The 15264-nt window shown below is 50.6% G+C and overlaps 2 pseudogenes; both read right to left on the bottom strand.

Moving 5' to 3' along the window:
- Window positions 1-5187: 5187 nt before the first annotated feature.
- On the bottom strand, window positions 5188-6664 carry LOC150019561 (keratin, type II cytoskeletal 8 pseudogene; annotated as a pseudogene).
- A 6624-nt stretch (window positions 6665-13288) lies between these two features.
- LOC150019560 (BAG family molecular chaperone regulator 1 pseudogene) lies at window positions 13289-14849 on the bottom strand (annotated as a pseudogene).
- Between the last annotated feature and the right edge of the window lie 415 nt (window positions 14850-15264).

Raw genomic sequence — 15264 nt, 5'->3', positions numbered from 1 at the left:
TGCCGTGATCGTCTTTAGTTTTGGATCCAGCTGCCAAATTGGGACAGGGATGTTTTCCCTAGTCTTTGTTCCAGATGGAGCCACATCTGGCTTGGAAAAATGAGACCTCCGCTCCCCACTCCCAGGAGACCATCACTGGGTATCATAAAGATCAGGTTCCAGTGTCCTCCCACATCCTGGCTGAAGCCTCATTGGGGTGACAGGACCACCAGAACTCTGTGAGTTCAAGCCAGAGGAAACAGAAGGCCCCATCAGGCTTTCATGAAATGGGAAGAAACTGAGGACTGAAGGGGTGGGGGAAACAGAAGGAGCTGAACTGAGTTTTCAACACAGGCAGGGTTTGCACAAACAGAAGGATGAGGGGCATGTGAGATAGAGGGGCAGTGTAAGTAAAGGTTGGTGAGGAGGTTAGTTGCTTTGATGAGAGCAGGCTGATGGGGCCAGAGTGGCAAGTGGATGGAGAGAACAGTCATAGACAAAAACCGCTGAAATGAGTCAGACTAAAGGGGGCTTGAAAATTTGGACAATGGGAAGAGCACTAGGATGTTTCTAGAACAGAAAAAGAGGAAAAGAAATGTATATTGCCATGCACTTTACATTTAATCTTTACCGTGATCTTGTAAGGTAAAATATTATTATTTTACAAACGAGGCAGCTAAGGCCCAGAGAGATGATGTAACCAGCCCAGGGTTGCGCAGCTTGTCACTGATGCAACCAGTGTTCAAACTCAGTTCTCCCAAGTTCTAAAGCTCATGCTTGTGCCCTGTGTCACCCGGCCTCCCAAGAAGAGAAACTGCTAAAATTAATTTAAGGAAAGGTTAATCTAGCTGCAGTAAGGACACAGACAGATGGAAGGTGGGGGTCAAGGAACTTGCTTTGGAAATAAATAAGAATAAGAGAAATATCACACCAGAAAGCAAGGAAACCGTCAAGCAGACACAAGGGCCTACGTAGTTCCTGCTAGGCAAAGACAGGGAGATTCCAATGCCAGTTAAGATGATAACTGCAAGAGATTGACAGCAGTGGGTGAAAACACATCAAATATGTTGAAATCCAAGCCTTTCTAAAGATGCAAAAAATAAAACACTCATTGACCACTTTTGCAGAATGTTAGGGGAGTAATTCATTCTTTGGGAAACTGATATAAGAAGGGAATGAATCAAGTATTTGTTGCTCTCCCCTATGAAGCTTCTCTTTTCTAGAAGCATTCTAGCTAGTAAAAGAAGGTGTTCTAGAATGAGGACATCACCAACTGACCACCTGTGAAGGGTGAGTGGAGCTGGCAGTGGTCATCAGTGCCTACCAATGTCCCAGAAAGAGCCCAGTAGACACTCTGCTACCTTTGATGTTTCTTGCCAAATATAATCATACTGACTCGAATTAACTTTTTAGATCTAAATATCAATTTACAGAAGAATCAAAGGACAGGAGAACATATTCAGTGTTATCTCAGAGAGGCATTCAGCTACATCCAGACTGCAGGATCACTGACTGGATATTTGATAATATTCAGAAACTGCTAACATTTTAAAAGGAATGACAATGATATTGTGGATGTGTGTTAGGAAAACTCGGTTCTGTTTGAGATACCATCTGAAATACTTAGAGATGAAATGATATGATGTCTGGGGTGGAGGTGGGGGAAGTGGGAGGGCGTATGGACAAAATAAGACTGACTTGAAAAATAATTGAATTTAGGTGATAGGGGTGCATTAAACTATCTCCTCTATTTTTGTATGTGTTTTAAAAGTGTGCTTCAAGTGGGATGATAATGTTGTTGCAGGGACGGTGGAAAAGCGATGCAGGAATGAGGCATTTTTACAATGCTTTTCACAGATTTTAGAGAGAGGAAGGAAGAGGGAGGTAGACGGGGAGAAGGGGGAGACGAGGGGGAGGGAAGGGGAGAAAGAGAGACATCGATGTGAGAGAGCCTGACTGGTGTGGCTCAGTGGGTTGGGCATCGTACTGCAAACCCAAAGGTCACTGGTTCAATTCTTGGTCAGGGCACATGCCTGGATTGCAGGCCAGGTCCCCAGTTGGGGGTGTATGAGAGACAACTGATTGACACATCAATGTTTCTCTCCCTCTTTTTCTCCCTCCTTTCCCATCTCTCTAAAAACAAATAAATAAAATATTTTAAAAAATAAACGTCGATGTGAGAGAGAAACATTGATTGGTTGCCTCCTGTATGAGCCCCGCTGACCAGGGATCGAACCTGCAACGTGGGTATATGGGAATTGAACCCCAAACCTTTGGTACATAGGATGATGACACTCCGGTCAAATGAGCCACCTGGCCAGGCCCAACAAGGCATTTTTAGAAGGGAAAGATGGAGAGGGTGGGGCACAGTTGAATGTAAGCCCCTGAACTGCTCCCCCGCAAATCAGTGTGCTGCCAGAAATGTGGCCTGGTGTGACCCCGATTCCAGGGAGCCAGGCGCTAACTGTGGAAAGCTCCTCAGCCTTGTGAGAGCTCAGAACTCCTCCCAGTTCACTTGGGAGAACTATCTGTCATTTATTAATGATCTGTTTGATATTCCCAGATCCAAGGTCACCTCCTCCAAGAAGTCTCCTCCATCCCCCTGGGCAAAGCAATCATGCTCTTCTCTGGGCTCCCCAAGTTCCTTGACCAGATATCTTGCCTGGATCACAGTCTGACCTACATTTCAGTAGATGTTGTTCAGTCCCTTGTCCCCACTGCCAACTGTCCCCCTGGGGCCGAGTCCGCACAGAAATCCAGAGCTCTTCACGTGGGAGGCATTCAAACCTGCTTGCTGGTTATGAAACAGATGGCCCCACCTTGTTCCCTGGGCAAGCGAGGAAGGTCAGGCACTAACCATAAACTGAAAGCTGAGGCAGAGGGCTGGATAAGAAGGGACAGCCTTGCCCTTCATGAGGTCCAGCATTGCCTCTTCACCACAGCCAGGATCTAGACTTCCAGACCCTCCCCTGTTTCCACGGCTGTGAGCTGCTGCCTCTGAATCCCTTTTTCAAAGTCAAGTGCATTGAGGACCTAGGACCAAAATGCTTCCAGAGGTCCTTCCTACCAGGTCATGCTCTGGGTCCAGGTGTCCCGTGGGCCCCAAATCTGCTCTGGGGATTCAGAGGGGAGCACCTCCATGATGGGCAGCTGGTGGGGGCTGTGTCCTGTTCCCCACTCTGCTCAGATTTGGGGGAGTTGGGCTGCTGGTGGTGCCACCAGTGCTGCTTCTGAGGTCCTCCGGCCTCCCTGGGAGCTGATGTCTTGGACTCAAGCCAAGCATTTTCCTGGTTACACTCCCTCTGCAGTCTCAATGGATACTGTTGTCATCAGCTTTGCTTTTTCAAATCAGCGTTCAAAGGAAGTCTGCAGAGAGCATGCTCCTAGAGGCTGTCTCAGAAGATGGAGACAGAGCAGACCTTCAGGAGCCCATGACCCTGTTGCTACTGCTGAGGGCCAGGACTCCTGGGACAGGTGCTGCGGGTAGGGCGAGGAGGAGCTGGGGGCACCCTATCTGCTTGTGCTGCTCAGCTCAGGGCACATGGCTCACAAAGGTCAGAGCAAGTGGGACTGTGTCCTGAGTGACAGACACATGATGTGGGGCCGCTTGGGCAGCAGCCTGCCACAATCCAGCCTGGCCGTGCACAGGCCACCTGTGTGACCGGGCAGGGACCCTGAAGAAGGAACAGGTAAAAAATGGAAGAATGAAGCAAGAGGTTAGTTGACTCCCCTTCCATCCGTCCAAATTAGTAATGGAGGAAGAAGGCGATTACTTGGAGACTGATTCCAGGACAGGTCTCTCCCAATACATGTCTCTGTGTAGGCGCCCTGTGCAAAGGCCTCATTAGTGATCAAGGCTTGAGGTTCAGCATTGTTTTCTTGCTAAGTGTCTAAATTTAGCTCTCAAGTGCTCCTGGGAGTTGAAGAAAAAGGGTAAGAGCGAAAGCTCAGAGGCCAGAAGGCTTGTGTTTAACAAACCGACCAGCTCCTTCACGGCTCTGAACTGCAGTTTCCTCATCTACAGAATGGGGACGAGCACAGTGCCCACTTCACTGGGTTTTTCTTGAGTGTGGAATAATCTGTGCGGGAGAACAGAGTGCCTGGTACGATGATGCTCAACAAACGCTAGCTTTCTCATATTGTCTCAACTACTCACTTTCCTTAGGATGAGTGATGAGGCCTCAAGAGGACTCTGAAGAGGAGGAGGTGGCAGGAGTAGGGCAGACGGGTGAGAGTGGGTGGTGGACCAGGGAACAGGAGGAGGAAGGTCTTTGCTGAGTTTCTGCTCAGTGCCTACCTCTCCCGATCTTTCCCTTACTGGTGGCTGTAAGGGGTGGCACAGCAGATATCTATGTCACAGAGACCCCCTGGACCCTCGCTGTGTTCCTTCTGGTTGCCATGGTCCCACATTTATGATGTAACTGAGCTCACCAAGGCCGCAACTGTGGAACTTGCATGTCCCACTTGTGGCCCCACACCCCACAAATCCCCTTTCCTCCAATGGCAGGGTTTGGGGAGTCTTGGCAATCCCTTCCCAGGTTTTGTGATGGATGGGAAGCTGGAGAGAAGGACCAGGCAGGTAATGACCTGCTCAAGGTCCTCAGCTGGGCCCGAAGAGGCGCCCGCACCTCAGGAGACAGTGAGAAGCACAGACGTGGACTTTGGTTGCAGAGTGCCGGTTCTCTTGTTCTGACGCCACTTACCTTCAGCTTCAGGAAATGATTCCCAGACTGGTCGGGTAGGAAGGCTCCTTGTTTCCATTCATTTTAGTGAGGATTTTAGCGGGGCCAGTTAGAAACAGTTCACCTATGTGAACCAGGCACTTGACGACACTACCCGTTTGTGGTAATGACCATTCTGCTCTTGTCCTTTAAGGAAAGTGTGTCTGGTCCACATGCAATTAGAGGCTGCTGTTAGCTTTCCTGTGCCTGTAACACGCCCTGCCCCTCAGATCTAATTCCTTTGCTTTATTAGCTCTCACTTTCTTTCTTTTCTTTTTTTTTTCTTTGGCAGAGGCAGGTGAGACTTTATTTTGGGGAAAAAGGAAAACACTTGATTTGGCTTCTAGTCAGGGACATGGGTAAAAGGCGGTAAACTCCCCACCCCAAGGGCGAGCTGAGGACTGGGTGGGGCTGAGCTTCAGGTGGGCCTCCTGTGCCCTCCACCCCCCTGTGCAGCTCAGAGGACGGGAGGAACTGCAGCAGTCATTCACCTGGGCAGGCCATCAGATGACTCAGACACCAGCTTCCCATCGCAGGTCTCAATCTTCTTCACAACCACCGTCTTGGAGGAGCTGGTGCTGGTGCGGCTGAAGGAGCCAGAGCTCCCGCCAGAGCCCAAGCTGGCCTGGAAGCCCATGCCGTAGTTGACGTTGCTATAAACTGGGCTCAGCGCACCTGAGTAGCCGCTGGTGGTCCTGGTATGGATACTCATGTTCTGCCTCCCAGACTCCAGCCGGCTTTCCTCGCCCTCCAGCAGCTTGCGGTAGGTGGCGATCTCCACGTCCAGGGCCAGCTTGACGTTCATGAGCTCCTGGTATTCACGCAGCTGCCGGGCCATGTCCTGCTTCGCGGTTCTCAGAGCAGCTTCCAGCTCAGCCACCTTGGCCTGAGCATCGTTGATGGCCAGTTCACCACGCTGCTCGGCGTCAGCGATGGAGGCCTCCAGGGCAGCCCTCTGGCCTTTGAGGCCATCAATCTCAGCCTGGATGCGGCTGATGCTCCAGTTCATCTCAGAAATCTCCGTCTTGGTGCGACACAGGTCATCCCCATGCTTCCCAGCCAATGTCTGCAGCTCTTCATACTTGATCTGGTACATGGTCTCAGCCTCAGCCCGGCTACGGTTGGCAATCTCCTCGTACTGGGCCTTGACCTCGGCAATGATGCTGTCCAGGTCCAGGGAGCGGCTGTTGTCCAAGGACAGCACCATGGACGTGTCGGAGATCTGGGACTGCAGCTCACGAATCTCCTCTTCATACAGCTGCCTGTAGAAGTTGATCTCATCGGTCAGTCCTTCCAGGCGGGACTCCAGCTCTACCTTGTTCATGTAAGCTACATCCACATCCTTCTTGATGAGGACAAATTCATTCTCCATCTCTGTGCGCTTGTTGATCTCATCCTTGTACTTATTCTTCAAGTCCTCCACCATCCCCTGCATGTTGCCAAACTCCACCTCCCGTCTCAGTTTCTCCTGGGACAGTGTTTCCAGCTGCCACCGAAGGTTGTTGATGTAGTTCTCGAACATATTGTTCATGTTACTGTGAGTCATCTTCTGCTGCTGCAGAAGAGTCCACTTGGTCTCCAGAATCTTATTCTGCTGCTCCAGGCTCCGCACCTTATTGATGAAGGAAGCAAACTTGTTGTTGAGGGTCTCGATCTGCTCCTTCTCCTGGTTGCGCATGGCCTGGATGTTGGAATCCACCTCCAGCTTCAGGGGGCTGAGCAGACTCTGGTTCACTTGGACGGCTTTGATGGACCCTATACTCCCCGCTCCACCAAAACCTCCAGCCAGATTCATGTTGGTGCCCAGGCCAACCCGGTAGGCGCTGCCCACCCGGGAAAAGGGTGGGTAGCTGATGCTGGGCCCTCTCGAGTATGAGCAGCTGCTGAAGGCCTGGGGGCCAGAGGTGGACACCTTCTAGGCCATCTTCTGGGTCATCCTTGTGGACATGGTGGAGGCTGGAGTGGAGGCAAGGAGGCCAAGCCAGACAGAGATTCAAGAAGGAACCAAAAAGCTCTCACTTTCTTAACGTAGCTGATTTCTAAGGAAGTAAATGTGATTGGAGACAGGCTAAGTAGGACTCAGAGTCAGGCAGTGGGCCACAGGAGCACTGCCTTTTCTTATGGCTCCTGGTGTGGCCCCTGGTATGGTCCCTGGTGGGGTCCCTGGTGGAGGTGCCAATGCAGTCCTGGCCCAGGAAGTGTACCGAGACCAGAATATTTCCTGTTTCCCAGCAGTTACAAGCATGTGGGGCCATCCCTGCACCCCTGGCTGGATGCTGGCAGCAATGTCTGTAAGCCCAGCTGCGCAGTCACAGTCAAATTCCTTGCTGCCCCCAGAGAGGGTAGCCTTGTTCAGACCCTGTGGTTCATGCAGAAGAAGTCAACATACACCAGGCAGCTCCTAACAGATGTGACTTTTCTTGGCATGCCACCCCTCGGATTCTGAAAGCTTCTTCTGGCCCCAGTGGTCTCACAAGCTTCCCTTTCTACAAGAGATTAGCGATGGAACCTTCTCGAATGATAAATTCCAGAACTGTGGACTTTGGTCACTAGGGTACGTAAATGATGCCTGCTCTGCTTATAGACAGCACGTCCCAGTAAATTCTTTCTTCATGCTCCAGATCTCTCATGGTCAGGAGAAAGTTCTTCCAAAGCACTAAAAACTTTCAGGCTGTAGTCGGTGACCTTTTCCTCCCTGTTTCTCTTTAGTGAGGTACTAGAGGGCCTGGTTTCTCTCCTTCACTTGCTCATGGGCCATTAGCAGGAGGAGATGTTCCATTATCTGAGCTCTAATGAGCCCAGTAACTGGAGAAGTTGGGCCTGTGGGGGCGATTTAATTTCAAATTCAATGGCCCAGTTATACTAGTGGGCTTTATTCAGGACCCGAGGGCCCACAGAGTGGGGGCGTCCTATTGCAGGCAGTACCTGCGGTGGTGTTGAGGAGGGAATGAAGAGGAGAAACCCAGCTCAAAGGAAGTCCCACCTGTTGTTCTTTCTTATAACAATGGCTCTTAAAATAATCTGGGGCCCAGGCATCAGTTCTTGCCTGCTCTGTGGTCGCAGTGTTAGGGGCTCAAATAATACCCCTCTAGCCTTTGATTCAATATGTCCTGGAGAAAAAATGTGGCTTGCCTGTGGGCAGCACCATGGCCTACTTCCAGTCGGTGATAGGAAGGCTCCTGTCTGCTAGTCTAGATGCCAAGTGGCCAGGGGCACAGGTGGCAATCTGAGGACAAATCTTATACAAAAGTAGCAGGCCTGAGCTGCATGTCTGTTGCCAAACATGTTGAGTATTCACGCATCAGTTCATTTTTTATTAATTCTTCTGTTCAATCTACACTCATGATCTACCTAAAATAACCCTCTGCTGAAAGCATTTCCTGGATGCAGCACTTTGCTGGGCCTCCATCGCTTTGATTCCGGTCTCCAATTGCTCTTCTTTTCCTGCTTCATTTGTGTTGAAATGGAAGAATCATCTCTTCTCTTTCCCAAGGCCAGTGTTCCCGCTTGCCTCCTCTGGATCCCACATTCCTTCCCCACTGGTTCTTTTCCCACATCATTCAAACCTTTCCCTCTTAAAATGTTCCTTTGGGATCCCTAACCTCTCCAGCTGGGAATCCTCTCCTCTACCCCTACTCCCAGCCGAATGTGCCAGGATTGCCCCCCACCTCCTCTTTGTGCAGAAGTGCAGCTGTCAGCCCTCCGCTCCCCTGGAGCTGCTCTCTGACCACCAGAGAGAGAAACCCAACAGCCATTCTCTACCCAGAAGATTTTGTAGTTCCCTGTCCAGAGCTTGCCTGAGTCCCGCTTATGTGTGTGTCCAGGACTCCCCCTGTCTTCATCATCCATCCGTTCCTTTTCTCTTAAGCTGGCTCGACTTGGTATCTCCAACTTGGGACCAACAATGCCTTGCGACCTTTCCCTTCTTTCTCCCTTTTCTTTTTCTCTCCTGCCTTCCTTTCTCTTCCTCTCCTCACCTTCTTCTCTCTCTTCTCCTCCTCTCCCCTTCCTTCCTTTCTAGTCCTGGAGCCTAAAGGGAGGGGAAGTGTTGGGAGCAGAAGGCTCCAGGCTATAGCAACCAGCTGTCTCTCTCCTGGGTTCAGTTCCTGTCAGGTCTAGCATTTGGAGAGGGGTCTCCAGGCTCCTCTCTCTGGCCTCCCATAAGTCACAGTCCCACATCAAGATCTGCCTCTTTGAGCTAATAAAGGTACTTTTCATTTATATTTTTATATGTAAGGCCTTTCCCCAACATATCCTAAAAGAGAAATTGGTTCCTATGGAGGGTCCTATTGTCCTCACAATACAGCAGAGACACAGCATGCTTGTATATATCTGTATTATATATAGGATAGAATCACAGTAGTGCAATTTCAATGAAAGAGAGAGAAAATAAAACCCTTTAAAACACGTTGCTTGATCAAAATTTCTAGACCCTCTACTTCAGATTTGCTAATCCTCCCGGAAGGAAAGTACTATAGTAATGACTAAAGCATGCTGAGTTTAGTCTCTCTTTATTGAATATGTTTTCTTCTTTTTTTTTCAAAGGAGTTTAAATTGAGCGGCAGCATCAGCCAGCCTCATTTTAATTACCATCTTCCATTTCTGTGGCTAGCGGTACCAAGCTCGCAAGAGAGCTGCAGGGCGAAGGGATGGCTGGGTCCAAGAGGGGCAGCCTTCTTTCAAGAAGGATTTCCATTGCTTTAATCTAGTTTATTTTTTCTTTCTTAGTAAATGTACACTTAAAATACAGCAGGGACAGTTGGATTTCCAGAGCAGTGCTTGGTGTAAAACCTATCATTATTTATTTATTTTTGCATGACCAAACTGCCTTTGAGTCTTTGTGGTGTTGGTTTCTTGCCCTCCCCATTCCCCTGCTGGCCTGCTGATTTGAGAGAATCAACGATTATGGCCCAAATGGAGAAAACAGGGACACAGGCAGGTGTGGCCTTGGTAGTTGACAGGTCAACATGCCTTTGGATTCCATCAGCTGTCCCCCAGGCAGACCCTGCCCACCATCGTCTTCATATCTGTAACCAGACCTCTCCCCAGCCCTGTCTCCTCCTGAGGACATTTTCAGGTCACATCCAGCTTGGATGACTCCATGGTCCCTCCACTTGTGCCAGATGTCTGCTGTCGCTTGTCCTCTGGCCCTGGTGTTTGTGGGAATGGCCTGAATTTCTATCCTGTGCAGACGGGGGAGCAGCAGACTGACACAGAATTCCAGCACACCATCGCAGTAGTGAGCAAACGAGGGTTTACAGGAGCTCCCACTGGGAGGCAGATCCAGGTGTTTACAGCACAGCTAAGTACTTAAGGATCCTTTTCAATCTTCTGCTTCTCCAGAAGCTTTCCTCTGAGTGTTCTTCTAGCTCCCAGTACCCAGGCAGTGCCATTTTCTCTTTGCCAGGTAAAACAACCTTTCCGCCCTCCTAAGATTCTGACACCAATTTCACTGTTTGTTTTTCCCTACAACACCAAGCAATTAACTCAATTCTGATCCTACCTGAAGAGAAATCAGATCCTATGGGTTAAGCTCAGTCCCACACAACTGCCTCCCGCAACCCCTGAACACACACACACACACTTCAGAGATCAGTAGCAAGTCTCTTCTGACCAATCAGCTACAAATGGGAGGTTCCCACGACCATCTCCTCGGGTTTGGTTAATTTGCTAGAGCAGCTTACAGAACTCAGGGGAACAGTTTACTTACCAGATTACCAGTTTATTAGGAAAGGATGCAACTCAGGAACATCAGATGAAAAAGATGCACGAGGCAAAGCATGGGGAGGGTGCAGAGCTTCATGCTTTCTCCAGGTGTGCCACTTCTTCAAATCTCTCTGCATGTTTAAAAGCCTGGAAGCTCTCCAAACCTTATACTTTTAGTTTTTTATGGAGGCTTCATTACTTAGGCATGACTGACTAAATCATTGGCCATTGGTGATTGAGCTCAATCCCCAGCCCCTTGGGTGGGACAGAAAGTTCCAACCCTCTAGTTACATGGTTGGTTCCCCTGGCAACCAGCCCCACCCTTGGGTTACCTAGGGGTTTCCAAAAGTTACCTCATAAACATGATAAAGAGACATTTATGACTTTCTTCACTTAGAAAATTCCAAGGGCTTTCAGAACTCTGGACCCTGAACCAGGAGAGGACCAAATGTATATTGTATTTCTTATTTTGAACCACAGTATCACAGTCTTCTGTTGTGGGCAGCCTCACCTCCAGGGTTCCCCTCCCCTGTCCTTGTGGAGCAGAAATCAGATGTTGTCTGGAGGCTCAGAGAACTGAGGATCACAAGTCCCTTGGTGGCCACCCTGTGCTGCCTCCTACCTTCAGGCCACCCAAGTGCAGCTGAGCAGGAGAGGAGGTCACTGCTTTGGGACCCAGCCTAGGGAGCTGTCACCACCTGCCACCGAGGCTTCCCAAGCTGCTCCTCTGCTCTCCTCTGCCAAAAACGGGGCCAGCCATGGAGCAAAACGGGAGCCAGACTGGGATCCAGATGCCACTGCAGGAAGCAGGAGAGGAGAGGTGGCCAGTGCTTGGCATCTGGGCCACAGCTCAGACAGCTGGACTCCCAGGAGGCGCGCAGGAGGGGCTGCTCCTGAAGCGGACAGATAGGGAGGCCCAGCGAGGAGTACCCCACGTGGCAGTTAACGGCGGAGGTGGCACCAAAGGGTGGCTCCCAAGTGGCCAGCAGCATGGTTCCGAGAAAGGTTAAACAGTTGGCATTTCTGGTCGAAGAGCCAGTTTTTGAAGGGTGATTTCTGGGCTCTTCTAATTAATTCATGAAAAGCAGAGATTTGAGGCTGACAGATAGAGCTCCCTCTCGCTGGATGCACATTTCTGTGCTCTCTTGCTCCCTTGCTTTTCAAGCCTTTAGGTCTTTTAAAAGACTAAAAAGTAAGAAGAAGGAGAACAAGCCTTAGGTAGATTCCAATGTTCTAACTGAATGGAAACACATAGGGCTGACGGGAGGGGCTCCAAGAAGCCTGCAGCCCTCACCCCTTGCTGTTGGGAAGGGCTAAGCCCCCGGTCCTTTCCCCCTGGTTTCCTACTATGGTCATCCTGAAACGCGAGCCGGATGGTGCCACTGCTCTCAGAATCCCAGAGTCCCCTGTTTCCCATTGATTAGAATCATAATGAACCACACTGGCATCCGGAGTCCTCTGCGGTACCCATTCTTCTAGCCCCAAATAATCGCAGATTCTAAAGGAACATTTCCCAGGGGGATGTGATGTCCTTGTCCTCAAACCCTTGGAGGCTAGGTGGAGGCACTTGGTGCCAAGTCTGTCCTTGCACTGGGGTCGAGGGCCTAATCGGGTTGGCGGTGGCCTTGCTCACTCCGGTGCACCTGGCTCTCCTGCTGTGGGCCTCCGAGTGGCAGAATATCAGAGCGTGGTCTAACCTGGTCTCTGTATAGATGAGGTAGTGAGGTCCAGAGAGGGCATGGGGCCACATAGTCAGTTACTGGCTGATTGAGAACTTCACACATGAAGGACTTGGGGCCACTCCCCGCTCTTGATTCATGAATTCTCCTCTCCTGTGCTGGTAACTTAGTGCTACATACTCTCCTGAGTGCCCCGTGCTTGACTGATTCCCCAAGTTCTCGCTTCTGCCTCCTGTAAGAGCAAATGAAACCAGCATGAACACATTTTACTGGAAGAGAAACCTATGGGGAACGGGAGAGAAGTTTTTATTCTCCATTTCCTCAGGTGGCCTTTGCCCAATTCACGTTCTCTCTGATTCCAGCAGTGGTCCCATCGCAACCTGTCCCAGGGCCTGGCTGGGCAGGCCTCCAGCCGTGGCTCAGACTGCGGCTCCTGTGCTCGTAGGTGATTATCTCCCCATAAATGTGACGGATGGTCCCTTGTCAAACTGTAAATCCCAAGCTAAGCAGTTTGTGCTTGTTTGCAAATCAGCTCTTTCTTGTCAGGTGGCCCCGTGGAGAGATCGCATGGGGGCTGAGCTAATGTGAGTAGTGATGCAGACCCTGTTCTCAGGATTCATGACTTTAATTACTTTTCTTCCAGGGGCTGAGTGTATTGTGGAGGCTGCAGGACCAGGGGGTTCCTTCTTCCCTTTCCTGTGCTTACCCCACAGGAGTTCTGACACAGAGCTGACTTCTCAATCACATTATAAGCAGCACACTAGAGTGAGCAGGGCCTGCAGGAGAGCCTATGGTCCTGGGTTCCTGGAGCGTTTGTGGTGAGCCCAGCAGCCATGAGGGAGGCTCTAGGTCTGTGTTCTAGTCCCAGACCAGCATCCGGCTTGCTGTGATTTCGGGCCAGTCTTTGGATTTCTCTGAGTCTCAGCTTCCTCCTTTTTTTTTAAAGATTATAAAGACAATACTTGGTCACTGACAACAGGTGTACAAGAAGAAAAACTGGCAACTGACAATTGGCCAACTGTCCCCAACCACCCTGGAGAATCAGATAACTTCTGCTCCAGAGAGAGCAGAGCTGCTGGTCCTGTCCTTGAGGGCAGCATAGCCTCTCTCAGTGAGCCTCAGGGGCCGGGGCCGGGGCCAGGCTGGGGCCTGCGGCCGCTCTGTCTCCTGGAACGCCTTCTGCAGCGCCGTTGTCATACTCAGCTAGGGATGCCAAGCCCTTCTCACCAAACCCTTCCTTTTCAGTCTTCTGTCTTTGAAATGTCCTGGCAGTCTTAAGTGTGTCAGTCTCCTCGAAGATCTTCATAAACTGCTCAGTTGTGGCTTTCACTCTCCGACTGAGTTTGAAGAGAGCTTCAGCTTACAAATCCTTGGCCAGAAAACCCTGCTGGATTCAGGGAAGCTCTTTAGTCAGCTCTTCCAGTGGATCAGCTACCTTCTCTACAGACTTTTGCAAATCTTTCAACTTCTTCAGTTCAGCTTCTTCCTCTAGATTGTTCGTTTTCCCGATGAACACGGCTCCACAACCATTTTGTATTCCAAGTGCAGACAATGGCTTCTCCATTTCCTACAGAGATTTTTTCTTAAACATGAGTTTCTGAAAAGGCAGCAGGACCGCTGTGGCCTCTTCAACAACCTGGGCCGGGTCTTGGACAGTTGTTCACTGCAGCCCCATTGTGGGGTACCGTGAGGGCCCTGCTTCTCATCGCTGTGGATGACAGTCATGCTGGGTCCAGCTGCTGTCGGTTCCTCACTCTGGGCCACCTCTTTTCTCTTGGTCACCGCCTCCTCTGGGCCACGTGAGGCCACACTTTCTTCTTTCTGGGGCCCCTGGTGGATCCAACATGCCTGCTGGCTGCACCCCTGACAGATGCGATGAGAGAGAGGGGGACTGCGCTCCACCAGACCAGCAGCCCAGACGCTCCGCTCCAGGTCGCCTCTCACCAGACCCATGCGTGTTGCCGCCTGGCAGTGGGAGCTGGGCCTCGGCGTCCTCCTTTGTAAGTCGTCTGTGAACCTATTCCTGTCCGCTCGGGAGCTGACCAAGAGACTGGGAAGCACTTCATTATCATAGATCTTATTTTCTGAGTGCTCATAATGGGCCAGACTCATGTTCACAATATTCTTACAATTGCCCACCTAGCAAAGGAGGAACCCTGAAGCTTAGAGAGGTTCAGTGATCCGCCCAGACCACACGCTGGTGAGTGCAGAGCCAGCACTAAAACCAGGTCTGAGTGCACGGCCAGGGATATTCACCTCTGGGCTCTGCTGCCTCCTGGAACTTCAGCTGTGACTGCTTCAGATTCCCTGGTCAGTACAATGGGGCAGTGATGCCATTCTCTCTCCTTCTCCCTCACACGGGTGGTCTGAGTCCAATGGGACTTTAAGGCTCTTTGGAGGAAAATTCTAAATATCCTTAGTTTTACCAACCCCTGTAAAGGTATTTCTCTACCCCTGTGTTGTCTGGCTGGGATGGAGCCGCCCCATCCCAGAGGCGAAGGTCAGTGGCCTCGAGGCCTGCCTGGGTCCCTGGGCCGTCCCTGCACAGCCTATGCTAACAGAGACACATTGCTCAGAATTGCCAGTGTTGGATTCCTCACTAGTAACATCAGGAGCTCTTAGACCCTATCAATGCTCAGGCCCACCCACACACCAGACCAACCTGCTTGGCCTGTGAGGCTGGCACCACGTCTTCACAGCCCCGTGGGCAAGTCTGCTGCACACAGCAGCTGGGAACCGTGGGCCCGTAACGTCCAGGGTTCATTTCACCTCTACATTTCTATGTTTTTATAATTTACTGAGTCTCTATTATCATTCCAAAGTCAAATTAATTTGATATATGAGCTACCCTTGAATTGAATGAAAGTCAACAGAGTGGGAGAACAGGCAGAGAGTAACCGTGTAACGAGGCTGGCCCTGGGTCCAGCTGTTCCTGGTTCCTGGTTCCTAGTAAAGCCAGTCAGCAGAACAGTGTGAGAGACGAGGTGCAGTCCCTGGGGCACCCAGACTTCCTGGGGGTCTGTGCCAGGGCTTCATGTCGTCTCCTGACAGCAATGGTAAGCCAGTGAGTGAATGCTGGACAAGAGGTCACGGTGTCCGATTTGCTTTTTTAAAAGAAGACCATCTGAGTGTGCATGGAGAACAGATGGACATGGGGGCAGCAGAGGTTGAGGCAGGAG

Source organism: Furipterus horrens, unplaced genomic scaffold, assembly GCF_987537825.1.
Source record: "Furipterus horrens unplaced genomic scaffold, mFurHor1.1.pri manual_scaffold_2, whole genome shotgun sequence".
NCBI lineage: Eukaryota > Metazoa > Chordata > Mammalia > Chiroptera > Furipteridae > Furipterus > Furipterus horrens.
The sequence above is the reverse complement of the archived record's forward strand: the minus strand, read 5'-3'. Positions and strand labels throughout refer to the sequence as shown.